The sequence below is a fragment of the Salmo salar genome, chromosome ssa09 (genome assembly GCF_905237065.1).
Source record: "Salmo salar chromosome ssa09, Ssal_v3.1, whole genome shotgun sequence".
Classification (NCBI taxonomy): domain Eukaryota; kingdom Metazoa; phylum Chordata; class Actinopteri; order Salmoniformes; family Salmonidae; genus Salmo; species Salmo salar.
The window spans coordinates 151,750,001-151,764,518 of NC_059450.1; positions in this window are offsets into that span (position 1 = coordinate 151,750,001).

Genomic DNA, 14,518 nt, shown 5'->3' on the forward strand with positions numbered 1-14,518 from the left:
CACAGATATAGATTTTTTGGGGCACGAAGCCTTTGACTTGCCTCCTTGAAGTGCCACAGCCATTGGTTAGGCAGCACAAACAGCTTTAGGCCTACATTAGCAAGGGCAGGGCAGGGCTCATTATTGGAATAGCCTAAACAGGACATCATTGCAGTGTGTAACGCAGTCTAACCTAGTTTTATACACACCATCCCAGCAGAGCAAGAACTCGGGAAGGAAGTATATTTTCTTAGAAATATAACTTTGCCCTGTGCTTCTCCAAGCATGTTCTTCGTATTGTACAGGCTATGGATCATTTGATTGAGACCACACCCAGGGAACTTGATATAGCGCGCCCAGCAGAGAATCAGGGATGAGGGGCAGCATCAGGCAAAAAGGGTTCCAAAAGGGTTCTTTGACCGTTCCCATAGGAGAACCCTTTTTGGTTCCAGGTAGAACTCTTTTGGGTTCCATGTAGAACTCTTTTGGGTTCCATGTAGTGCCCTCTGTGTAAAGGGTTTAAGGTTTAGATAGCACATTTTGTTCTAAGGGTGTATGACATTTAATCAATTACGAATGGCATGACCCTCCCTTCGACTAAATAAAAAATACTAAACCCTCCCCTTGACTGAAATTGAAAAAGCATAACCCTCCCCCATTTTACTCTGGGTAACAATTGTGTAAATTTTGACCGCTCCCTTAGTGGGACTGTCCCAGCGTGAGAACAGCAGTGGCCATTCACACTGCATCCCTCTCTTTCACACACACTGAGACACGGTCACCCAAAACACAGACGTACATACAAGGCCACCCATCACATGTCCACAATCACAGGCAGAAAGAGCGAGAGGGCAGAGAGAGAGACAGAGCGAGTGAGGGAGAGAGAAATAGAGAGCGAGGGAGAGAGTGAGGGAGGGAGAGAGATAGATAGAGAGAGCGAGGGAGGGAGAGAGAAAGAGAGCGAGGGAGAGAGAGAGAGAGATATAGAGAGAGCGAGGGAGAGAGAAAGAGAGCGAGGGAGAGAGAGAGAGAGATATAGAGAGAGCGAGGGAGAGAGAAAGAGAGCGAGGGAGAGAGAGAGATATAGAGAGAGCGAGGGAGAGAGAAAGAGAGCGAGGGAGAGAGAGAGAGAGATATAGAGAGAGCGAGGGAGGGAGAGAGAAAGAGAGCGAGGGAGAGAGAGAGAGAGATATAGAGAGAGCGAGGGAGAGATGACGTGGAGTGTGTTTATAACTCTGGCCCGTGTTGAAAGACCTGCCCTCTTCAAAGAGCGGTAGAGGAGGTTCAGGAAGTGGAGGTCACGGTAGCAGGAAGTGTGGCCGCAGAGCGATGGGGAGAAGGAGATGAAAGGAGGGGTGAAAGGTCAGGAGTGCATCTGGAGGGAGAACGTGAGCACCAGGAATAACACAAACAAACTGACACGCACAAACACACACACACACTTCCATTATCACGCCCCAGCTGTGATAATGGCAAAATTAGCGTGTGAGAAGGAGCTAGTTATGCCCTCACAATACACCAAACCATGCCAAAAGTGTGTGTGTGTGCGTGTGTGTCTAAGAACAGACAGAGCAATACAAACTCACACGAGACCAAGCGAATACAGTTTCAGACAGAGAGAGTGGGAGAGTCACGCAAAAAAGACATCAATAGGTATTATGCAACACTTTCGCACGAAACCACACAGGAGGACAATGTGTGTGACTGCAGTGCCATAGCTGTGCCATAGCTGTGCCATAGCGCCACTACTAACAATAAAACACACAGTAGGCTAATTCAGACACACAGTAGGATAATTCAGACACACGGTAGGATAATTTAGACACACAGTAGTCTAATTCAGACACACAGTAGGCTAATTCAGACACACAGTAGGCTAATTCAGACACACGGTAGTCTAATTCAGACACACGGTAGGCTAATTAAGACACACGGTAGGTTAATTCAGACACACGGTAGGCTAATTCAGACAGACAGTAGGCTAATTCAGACACACGGTAGGCTAATTCAGACACACGGTAGGCTAATTCAGACAGACAGTAGGCTAATTCAGACTCACGGTAGGCTAATTCAGACACACAGTAGGTTAATTCAGACACACGGTAGGCTAATTCAGACAGACAGTAGGCAAATTCAGACACACGGTAGGCTAATTCAGACAGACAGTAGGCTAATTCAGACACACGGTAGGCTAATTCAGACACACGGTAGGCTAATTCAGACACACGGTAGGCTAATTCAGACAGACAGTAGGCTAATTCAGACACACGGTAGGCAAATTCAGACAGACAAGGACAATGATCAGATACAAAACCCAGTATGTTGTCATACCAGTTCATCATTCTGTGTTATATCATTATCATCATATGGTCTAGATTTCCACTACCATCATTATCCTTATGAATCCTGCCATTATACCAGCCTGGTATTGAAACCTGCCATTATACCAGCCTGGTATTAAAACCTCCCAATATACCAGCCTGGTATTGAAACCTGCCAATATATCAGCCTGGTATTAAAACCTCCAAATATATCAGCCTGGTATTAAAACCTCCCATTATACCAGCCTGGTATTAAAACCTCCAAATATATCAGCCTGGTATTGAAACCTCCAAATATATCAGCCTGGTATTAAAACCTCCCATTATATCAGCCTGGTATTAAAACCTCCAAATATACCAGCCTGGTATTAAAACCTCCCAATATACCAGCCTGGTATTGAAACCTCCCATTACACCAGCCTGGTATTGAAACCTGCCAATATATCAGCCTGGTATTGAAACCTCCCAATATATCAGCCTGGTATTGAAACCTCCCAATATATCAGCCTGGTATTGAAACCTGCCAATATATCAGCCTGGTATTGAAACCTCCCATTATACCAGCCTGGTATTGAAACCTCCCATTATATCAGCCTGGTATTAAAACCTCCCAATATATCAGCCTGGTATTGAAACCTCCCAATATACCAGCCTGGTATTGAAACCTGCCAATATATCAGCCTGGTATTAAAACCTCCCAATATATCAGCCTGGTATTAAAACCTCCCATTACACCAGCCTGGTATTGAAACCTCCCAATATACCAGCCTGGTATTGAAACCTCCCATTATATCAGCCTGGTATTAAAACCTCCCAATATACCAGCCTGGTATTGAAACCTGCCAATATATCAGCCTGGTATTAAAACCTCCCAATATATCAGCCTGGTATTAAAACCTCCCATTACACCAGCCTGGTATTGAAACCTCCCAATATACCAGCCTGGTATTAAAACCTCCCATTATATCAGCCTGGTATTAAAACCTCCCATTACACCAGCCTGGTATTGAAACCTCCCAATATATCAGCCTGGTATTAAAACCTCCCATTACACCAGCCTGGTATTGAAACCTCCCAATATATCAGCCTGGTATTAAAACCTCCCATTACACCAGCCTGGTATTGAAACCTGCCAATATATCAGCCTGGTATTAAAACCTCCCAATATATCAGCCTGGTATTAAAACCTCCCATTATACCAGCCTGGTATTGAAACCTGCCAATATATCAGCCTGGTATTAAAACCTCCCATTATATCAGCCTGGTATTAAAACCTCCCAATATATCAGCCTGGTATTGAAATCTCCCAATATACCAGCCTGGTATTGAAACCTGCCAATATATCAGCCTGGTATTGAAATCTCCCAATATACCAGCCTGGTATTAAAACCTCCCAATATATCAGCCTGGTATTGAAACCTCCCAATATACCAGCCTGGTATTAAAACCTCCCATTATACCAGCCTGGTATTGAAACCTGCCAATATATCAGCCTGGTATTAAAACCTCCAAATATATCAGCCTGGTATTAAAACCTCCCATTATATCAGCCTGGTATTAAAACCTCCCAATATACCAGCCTGGTATTAAAACCTCCCATTATACCAGCCTGGTATTGAAACCTGCCAATATATCAGCCTGGTATTAAAACCTCCCAATATATCAGCCTGGTATTAAAACCTCCCATTATACCAGCCTGGTATTAAAACCTCCCATTATATCAGCCTGGTATTAAAACCTCCCATTATATCAGCCTGGTATTAAAACCTCCCAATATATCAGCCTGGTATTGAAACCTGCCAATATACCAGCCTGGTATTAAAACCTCCCATTATATCAGCCTGGTATTGAAACCTGCCAATATAGAACATATCTGCTTTGTAAAAGCTTGGTGAAGTGTGTTCATATCAAATGGAATGAAACCATATTGTCTGTATGCATAGTTCTCCCTGAATACATAAAAAGTTAGAGGGAGAGAAATAAAAAGAGAGAGAGAGAGAGAGAGAGAAGGAAAGAGAGAGAGAGAGATATAAAAAGAGAGCGAGCGAGAAGGAAAGAGAGAGAGAGAAAGAGAGAGAAAGTACCAGTAAACGGAAATTTGTTCCATGCCATGCACATTTCCAACCTTTCTCCCACCGTTCCAAATAGAAGAGAGGAAGAGGTAGAGGGGGAGAGATAGAGGAGAGGAAAAGGAGCGATGGAAAGACCTTGCACAGAGTGAGTGATGCCAATAACACGCGAGAGTGGAAAAACAGGGCAGTGTGTATGCGTATGTATGTGTGTGTGTGTGTGTGTGCCTGAGACCATCCCTGTAACAAACAATGCTCGCTGAACGTTAGCGTGTGTGAGTGAGTTATAGCACATCTGTACCAGAGAAGGCTGGGAGACAAATCGAGAGGGTGCGTGTGTGTGCTCGCGTGTGTGTGCTGCAGTGAAGACCTGTCAGGCCTTTGTTTGTGTCTGTGGGTGGCAGAGGATGTGCTGTCACGCTTCTACTCTCCTGACCGAGTGATGGAGTGTGTGACAGTGTGAAAGCTGTGGCGTGCCACTGAAACTGACCGAGGGAGGCTGTTTGAATGCATGCGTGAATTCAAGTGCGTGTGACTCTGGGATGGAGTGTGACCGCGTGTGTGTCTGCGGACTTTGTGTCTGTGTGAACCTTATTGATGCAGGATTCTCAGTGGATCATGTGCCTGTGAGTCAAATCAAATTGATCAAATTGATCACGTACACGTATTTAGCAGATGTTAATGCGAGTGTAGAGAAATGCTTGTGTTTCTAGTTCCGACAGTGCAGTAATATCTAACAGTTTCACAACGTATACCCCAAAAAACACTTTAATCTAAGTAAGGAATGGATTAAGAATATATACATACATGTCAGAGTGGCATTTTACTAAGATACAGTGGCATAGTATACAATACAGTATATACAGTTGAAGTCGGAAGTTTACATACACTTAGGTTGGAGTCATTAAAAATTGTTTTTCAATCACTCCACAAATTTCTTGTTAACAAACTATAGTTTTGGAAAGTCGGTTAGGACATCTACTTTGTGCATGACACAAGTCATTTTTCCAACAATTGTTTACAGACAGGTTATTTCACTTATAATTCAATGTATCACAATTCCAGTGGGTCAGAAGTTTACATACACTAAGTTGACTGTTATAAGGAGCGGACCGAGATGCAGCGTTTTCGTAGTTCCACATATTTATTAAAAGTGAAACTGAATGCAATACAACTAATAACTTGAAAATAGGACGACAACAACAACAACAACAACAACAACAACAACAACAACAACAACAACAACAACAGACGCAGAGAGGACAACACACTACTCAAAAGACAATAACCCACAAACAACAATGAGAAAAACCCCTACTTAAATATGATCTCTAATCAGAGGCAATGAGGATCAGCTGCCTCCAATTAGAGATCAACCCCAAACAATCCCAACATAGAAATAGAAAACTAGAATTTAGATCTAGAAAACGTAGATCAGACACAAAAACACCCCCTGTCACGCCCTGACCACTCTACCATAGAAAATAACAACTTATATTGGTCAGGACGTGACACTGTGCCTTTAAACAGCTTGGGAAATTCCATAAAATTATGTCATTGGCTTTAAAAGCTTCTGATAGGCTAATTGACATAATTTGAGTCAATTGGAGGTGTACCTGTGGATGTATTTCAAGGCCTACCTTCAGACTCAGTGCCTCTTTGCTTGACATCATGGGAAAATCAAAAGAAATCAGTTTGCAACTGCACATGGGGACAAAGATTGTACTTTTTGGAGAAATGTCCTCTGGTCTGATGAAACAAAAATAGAACTGTTTGGCCATAATGATCACCGTGAAGCATGGGGGTGGCAGCATCATGTTGTGTGGGTGCTTTGCTGCAGGAGGGACTGGTGCACTTCACAAAATAGATGGCATCATGAGGTAGGAAAATTATGTGGATATATTGAAGCAACATCTCAAGACATCAGTCAGGAAGTTAAAGCTTGGTTGCAAATGGTTCTTCCAAATGGTACAATGACCCCAAGCATACTTCCAAAGTTGTGGCAAAATGGCTTAAGGACAACAAAGTCAAGGTATTCGAGTGGCCATCACAAAGCCCTGACCTCAATCCCATAGAAAATGTGTGGGCAGAACTGAAAAAGCGTGTGCGAGCAAGGAGGCCTACAAACCTGACTCAGTTACACCAGCTCTGTCAGGAGGAATGGGACAAAATTCACACAACTTACTGTCGGAAGCTTGTGGAAGGCTACCAAAAATGTTTGACCCAAGTTAAACAATTTATAGGCAATGCTACCAAATACTAATTGAGTGTATGTAAACTCCTGACCCACTGGGAATGTGATCAAAGAAATATAAGCTGAAATAAATAATTCTCTCTACTATTATTTTGACATTTCACATTCTTAAAATAAAGTGGTGATCCTATCTGACCTAAGATAGGGAATTGTTACTGGGATTAAATGTCAGGAATTGTGAAAAACTGAGTTTAAATGTATTTGGCTAAGGTGTATGTAAACTTCTGACTTCAACTGTATTTATGAGATGGGTGATGCAATATTTACACACAATTAAAGTGACTAAGATACCGTAGAATAGTACAGAGTACAGTTTGTACATGAGATGAGTCATGCAAGACAAAGAGACATTATTGAAGTGGCTAGTGATCCATTTCTAAAAGTGGCCAGTGATTCCTAAACTATGTCTATAGGCAGCTGCCTCTGATGTGCTAGTGATGGCTGTTTAACAGTCTGATGGCCTTGAGATAGAAGCTGTTTTTCAGTCTCTCGGTCCCAGCTTTGATGCACCTGTACTGACCTCGCCTTCTGGATGATAGCGGGGTGAACAGGCAGTGGCTCAGGTGGTTGTTGTCCTTGATGATCTTTTTGGCCTTCCTGTGACATCGGGTGGTGTAGGTGTCCAGGATGGCGGGAAGTTTGCCCCGGAAATACGTTGTGCAGACCGCAACACCCTCTGGAGAGCTTTGCGGTTGCGGGCGGTGCAGTTGCTGTACCAGGCGGTGATACAGCCCGACAGGATGCTCTCAATTGTGCATCTGTAAAAGTTTGTGTGGGTTTTAGCTGTTAGGCCAAATTTCTTCAGCCTCCTGAGGTTGAAGAGGCGCTGTTGCGTCTTCTTCACCACACTGTCTGTGTGGGTGGACCATTTCAGTTTGTCAGTGATGTGTACTGTGAGGAACTTGAAGCTTTCCACCTTCTCCACTGTGGTCCCATCGATGTGGATAGGGGGCTGCTCCCTCTGTTGTTTCCTGAAGTCCAAGATCATCTCCTTTGTTTTGTTGATGTTGAGTGAGAGGTTATTTTCCTGGCACCACACTCCCAGAGTGTAGGTGACCTTCTATATGTGTGTGCTTCACGGTAAATATATTTTCCTGAATATCTGTGTGAGCACGTTTGTCAGTAACACTGTGTACTTTTTGTATATGTACGTAATGTGTGTGTGTGTGTCAGGACCTCTCCTTCCTCCCTATCACCAGATTAACTCTGTGTTTCACCTCACTGCTGGACCTCAGTTTTGGCAGGCTCCCCCCTCTCTCCCTCTCTCCCTCCCTCCTCCCCAGTACTCCCCCCCCTCTCTCCCTCTCTCCTCCCCAGTACTCCCCCCCCTCTCTCCCTCTCTCCCTCCCTCCTCCCCAGTACTCCCCCCCCTCTCTCCCTCTCTCCCTCCTTCCTCCCCAGTACTCCCCCCCTCTCCCTCCCTCCTCCCCAGTACTCCCCCCCTCTCCCTCCCTCCTCCCCAGTACTCCAACCTCTCTCCCTCCCTCCTCCCCAGTACTCCCCCCTCTCTCCCTCCCTCCTCCCCAGTACTCCCCCGGTCTCCCTCACTCCTCCCCAGTACTCCCCCCCTCTCCCTCCCTCCTCCCCAGTACTCCCCCCTCTCTCCCTCTCTCCCTCCTCCCCCTCCCTCTCTCCCTCCTCCCCAGTACTCCCCCCTCTCTCCCTCCCTCCCTCCTTCCCTCTCTCCCCCTCCCCACTACTCCCCCCTCTCTCCCTCCCCCCTCTCTCCCACCCTCCTCCCCACTACTCCTCCCCCCCTCTCCCCCCATGGCTGTGTGAGGGTGTAAGGGTCTCAGTGTATGCTGGGGGGTGTAAGTGTTTGCCCTGTAGGAGGGAGTTATCCAGGGGTGAGGCTGGGAGTCGCAGTCCCAGGAGCTGCTCTCTAGCCTCGGTAAGTGCAGCGGTCAGCTCCCCTGTCTGAGTGATGAAACGGTATGAAACGGTATGGCCTCACATTCTCTCCTCACTGTCTTCTGAAGCAATATCACCTGAAATGTAAAGAGATAGAAAGAGACGAGAGAGAGAGAGAGAAAGAGACGAGAGAGAGAGAGAGAGAGAGAGAGAGAGAGAGAGAGAGAGAGAGAGAGAGAGAGAGAGAGAGAGATGAGAGAGAAAGAGACGAGAGAGAGAGAGAGAGAGAGATGAGAGAGAGAGAGAAAGAGACGAGAGAGAGAGAGAGAAAGAGACGAGAGAGAGAGAGAGAGAGAGAGAGAGAGAGACAGAGAGAGAGAGAGAGAGAGAGAGAGAGACGAGAGAGAGAGAGAGAGAGATACTTAGATCAATCATGCTAATGAAGCTTACTCAAATGTGAATGAGAGACGAGGGGAAATGGGTTTTGACTTCCAGCAAAGGAAAGGCAGGCACGGTCGAGGTGACACAACCAAACACAGATGAAGAGGTTCATGAAACGGTCAGAAAGAGATAGAAGACACAGTTATAGAGACACGGTTAGAAAGAGGGAGAGAGAAAGAGGGGGATTTATTCATCACATCAGATTGCAGAGAGGGGAAGACTGTCTAGTCATGCATCCAGGTTTGTGTGCACATTTGTACACTGAACAAATATATAAAACGCAACATGTAAAGTGTTGGTCCCATGTTTTATGAGCTGAAATAAAAGATCCCAGAAATGTTCCATACGCACAAAAAGCTTAAACGTTTGTTCTTAACTGACTTGCCTAGTTAAATAAAGGTAAAAAATATATAAACAAATTACACAAGTGCACACAAGTGCACCTTGTGCTGGGGACAATAAAAAGCCACTCTAAAATGTGCTGTTTTGTCACACAACACACAGATGTCTCAAGTTGAGTGACTGTGCAGTTAGCATGCTGACTGCAGGAATGTCCAAAAGAGCTGTTGCCAGAGAATTTAATGTTAATTTCTCTACCATAAGCCACTTCCAATGTCGTTTTTATTGAATATGGCAGTACGGCCAAAGGGCCACAAAACCGCAGACCACGTGTATTTTTTAATTTTATTTCACCTTTATTTAACCAGGTAGGCAATTTGAGAACAAGTTCTCATTTACAATTGCGACCTGGCCAAGATAAAGCAAAGCAGTTCGACACATACAACAACACAGAGTTACACATGGAGTAAAACAAACATACAGTCAATAATACAGTAGAAAAATAAGTCTATCTACAATGTGAGCAAATGAGGTGAGATAAGGGAGGTAAAGGCAAAAAAGGCCATGGTGGCAAAGTAAATACAATATAGCAAGTAAAACACTGGAATGGTGGATTTGTAGTGGAAGAAAGTGCAAAGTAGAAATAGAAATAATGGGGTGCATAGGAGCAAAATAAATAAATACAGTAGGGGAAGCGGTAGTTGTTTGGGCTAAATTATAGATGGGCTATGTACAGGAGCAGTAATCTGTGAGCTGCTCTGACAACTGGTGCTTCAAGTTAGTGAGGGAGATAAGTGTTTCCAGTTTCAGAGATTTTTGTTGTTCGTTCCAGTCATTGGCAGCAGAGAACTGGAACGAGAGACGGCAAAAGGAAGAATTGGCCCTGGGGGTGACCAGAGAGATATACCTGCTGGAGCGTGTGCTACAGGTGGGTGCTGCTATGGTGACCAGTGAGCTGAGATAAGGGGGGACTTTACCTAGCAGGGTCTTGTAGATGACCTGGAGCCAGTGGGTTTGGCGACGAGTATGAAGCGAGGGCCAGCCAACGAGAGTGTACAGGTCGCAGTGGTGGGTAGTATATGGGGCTTTGGTGACAAAACGGATGGCACTGTGATAGACTGCATCCAGTTTATTGAGTAGGGTATTGGAGGCTATTTTGTAAATGACATCGCCGAAGTCGAGGATCGGTAGGATGGTCAGTTTTACAAGGGTATGTTTGGCAGCATGAGTGAAGGATGCTTTGTTGCGAAATAGGAAGCCAATTCTAGATTTAACTTTGGATTGGAGATGTTTGATGTGAGTCTGGAAGGAGAGTTTACAGTCTAACCAGACACCTAGGTATTTGTAGTTGTCCACATATTTTAAGTCAGAGCCGTCCAGAGTAGGGATGCTGGACAGGCGGGCAGGTGCAGGCAGCGATCGGTTGAAGAGCATGCATTTAGTTTTACTTGTATTTAAGAGCAGTTGGAGGCCACGGAAGGAGAGTTGTATGGCATTGAAGCTCGTCTGGAGGGTTGTTAACACAGTGTCCAAAGAAGGGCCAGAAGTATACAGAATGGTGTCGTCTGCGTAGAGGTGGATCAGAGACTCACCAGCAGCAAGAGCGACATCATTGATGTATACAGAGAAAAGAGTTGGCCCAAGAATTGAACCCTGTGGCAGCCCCATAGAGACTACCAGAGGCCCGTGTATGGCGTCGTGTGGGCGAGCGGTTTGCTGACGTCAACGTTGTGAACAGAGTGCCCCATGGTGGGGTTATGGTATGGACAGGCATAAGCTATGGACAACGAACACAATTGCATTTTATCAATGACAATTTTAATGCAGAGTGATACCGTGATGAGATCCTGAGGCCCATTGTCGTGCCATTCATCCACCGCCATCATCTCATGTTTCAGCATGTTAATGCACGGCCCCATGTCGCAAGGATCTGTACACAATCCCTGAAAGCTGAAATAGTCCCAGTTCTACCATGGCCTGCATAATCACCAGACATTTCACCCTTTAAGCATGTTCAGGATGTGTGGTGTGTGTGGTGTGACTGTTTGTGTTATGTGTGGTGTGTCTGTTTGTGTTATGTATGCAGTGTGTGGTGTGGGTGGTGTGTGGTGTGTGTTATGTGTGGTGTGTGATGTGTGGTGTGTGTTGTGTGTGGTGTGTGTGTGTGTGTGTGTGTGTGTGTGGGTGTGGTGTGTGTTATGTGTGGTGTGTGGTGTGGTGTGTGTTGTGTGTGGTGTGTGTGTGTGTGTGTTTGTGTGGTGTGTGGTGTGTGTGTTATGTGTGGTGTGTGTTGTGTGTGGTGTGTGTGTGGTGTGTGTGGTGTGGTGTGTGTGTTATGTGTGGTGTGTGTTATGTGTGGTGTGTGTGTGTATGTGTGGTGTGTGTGTGTGTGTTATGTGTGGTGTGTGTGTGTGTGTGTGTGTCTGTTTGTGTTATGTGTGCGATGTGTGGTGTGGGTGGTGTGGTGTGTGTTATGTGTGGTGTGTGTTATGTGTGGTGTGTGTGTGTGTGTGGTATGGGTGTGGTGTGTGTTATGTGTGGTGTGTGTGTGTGTCTGTTTGTGTTATGTGTGCGATGTGTGGTGTGGGTGGTGTGTGTGTGTGGTGTGTGTTATGTGTGGTGTGTGTGTGGTGTGTGTTTGGGTGTGGGGTGTGTGGTGTGTGTGTGTGTGTTTGTGGTGTGTGTTGTGTGTGGTGTGTGTGGTGTGTGTGTGGTGTTTTGGTGTGTGTGTGTGTGTGTGTGTGTGTGTGTGTGTGTGTGTGTGTGTGTGTGTGTGTGTGTGTGTGTGTGTGTGTGTGTGTGTGTGTGTGTGTGTGTGTGTTTAGGCGTATGTGTGAGCTATGGTGTGGTGTGACTCAGTTAAGTGTTCAATAAGTGCTTGGAGCCTCCAGTGCCAAGGACTCACTCATGTAAAATATCATAAATCTGGATCGTAAGTGTCAGAGTGCAGGCATCAGAGACATTCCCTCAGTCTGGTTTGTCTCTGAGCGCTGCTGACTGTAGAACACATGTGGTCCAGACTGGCCCTGGTACTGTGTAGATGTATTACATTTAGACTGACGTTGCAACGAACAGCACCGCAGATATTGAGATGAGAGCGATGCAAGACTTTACTTTCACAGTCACACAGATGCGCTTCACGCTGCTACACGTTTAGCCTTGAGCTTGAATGTTCTTAATGGGTCCATTTTTTAAACACCTATGTGTTAAGTTTGTGCAACGTCTTCTCGCTGAGCCCTCTGAGTGGTGCTCCCCCCGGTGACCATGTAGGGGAAAGACAGCAGACAGGCAGGCAGGCAGGCAGGCAGGCAGGCAGGCAGGCAGGCAGGCAGGCAGGCAGGCAGGCAGGCAGGCAGGCAGGCAGGCAGGCAGGCAGGCAGGCAGACAGGCAGACAGACAGACAGACAGACAGACAGACAGACAGACAGACAGACAGACAGACAGACAGACAGACAGACAGACAGACAGACAGACAGACAGGCAGGCAGGCAGGCAGGCAGGCAGGCAGGCAGGCAGGCAGGCAGACAGGCGACCAGATTAAAATGAGTAGACATCTGTAGCTTGTCTAAGAAATGTGTGTGCGTGTTTGTGTGACAGAGAAATGGTTTGACTCTGTCTGTCAGTGTGTGTACACACATGGGTTTGTGTGTGTGTGTCTGTCAGTGTGTGTACCCGTGGGTTTCTCACTGCATGTGTCCACATCTGGAATCTCTAGTTTAGTAAGGAGAAAACCCCTGATGATGGAGAACTCAGATTGTGTGTGTCTGTATGCATGTGTTTAGGCAATATGTGTGTGTGTGTGTGTGTGTGGTTGTGTGTGTGGTTGCGTGTGTGCGTGTCAGAGCTTGTGAGGATATATCGTGCCTCTATATGACAACTACAGACAGACATCATTAGGGACTCACAGCAAGAGGGGCTATTACATTTAAAATCACACGCATCGCACCCTGTTTCCAATCTACTCACTGCCTAAATGCATTTCATACCACATTCCAATGCCAACACACACACACACACACACACACACACACACACACACACACACACACACACACACACACACACACACACACACACACACACACACACACACACACACCTCCCCCTGCTTTTTTGTATCCCCCTTTGGAACTGCCTGACCGCTGACCCCTGTGCTGGTGGTTAAAGGTGAGAGGTTAAAGGTCAAGCATTGATGTAATTTCCTCCAGACAGTGTGACCTTTCATGCCCGTCTCTGCTGCTCCTGCAGTGGAGCGAAGAACTGATCACCCCCAATCCACAAAAATGGAGACAAATTTGACACACAAAAAACGATACATACCTTGGCCTAAACATCAGCGCCACTTCCACAAAGCTGTGAACGATCTGAGAGACAAGGCAAGAAGGGCCTTCTATGCTATCAAAAGGAACATAAAATTCAACATACCAATTATGATCTGGCAAAACAATACTTGAATCAGTTATAGAACCCATTGCCCTTTATGGTTCTGAGGTCTGGGGTTCCCTTGTAAGGTTCTGTATTTATTTTCATAGTCAACCTTGTGTTCTGTTTCGTTGTGTTCTAGAACGTAGCCCTGTTTCGTTGTGTTCTAGAACGTAGCCCTGTTTCTTTGTGTTCTAGAACGTAGCCCTGTTTCTTTGTGTTCTGGAACGTAGCCCTGTTTCTTTGTGTTCTGGAACGTAGCCCTGTTTCTTTAGCCCTGTTTCTTTGTGTTCTGGAACGTAGCCCTGTTTCTTTGTGTTCTGGAACGTAGCCCTGTTTCTTTGTGTTCTTGAACGTAGCCCTGTTTCTTTGTGTTCTGGAACGTAGCCCTGTTTCTTTGTGTTCTAGAACGAAGCCCTGTTTCGTTGTGTTCTAGAACGTAGCCCTGTTTCTTTGTGTTCTGGAACGTAGCCCTGTTTCTTTGTGTTCTAGAACGTAGCCATGTTTCTTTGTGTTCTGGAACGTAGCCCTGTTTCTTTGTGTTCTGGAACGTAGCCCTGTTTCTTTGTGTTCTGGAACGTAGCCCTGTTTCTTTGTGTTCTAGAACGAAGCCCTGTTTCGTTGTGTTCTAGAACGTAGCCCTGTTTCTTTGTGTTCTGGAACGTAGCCCTGTTTCTTTGTGTTCTGGAACGTAGCCCTGTTTCTTTGTGTTCTGGAACGTAGCCCTGTTTCTTTGTGTTCTGGAACGTAGCCCTGTTTCTTTGTGTTCTAGAACGTAGCCCTGTTTCTTTGTGTTCTAGAACATAGCCCTGTTTCTTTGTGTTCTGGAACGTAGCCCGTTT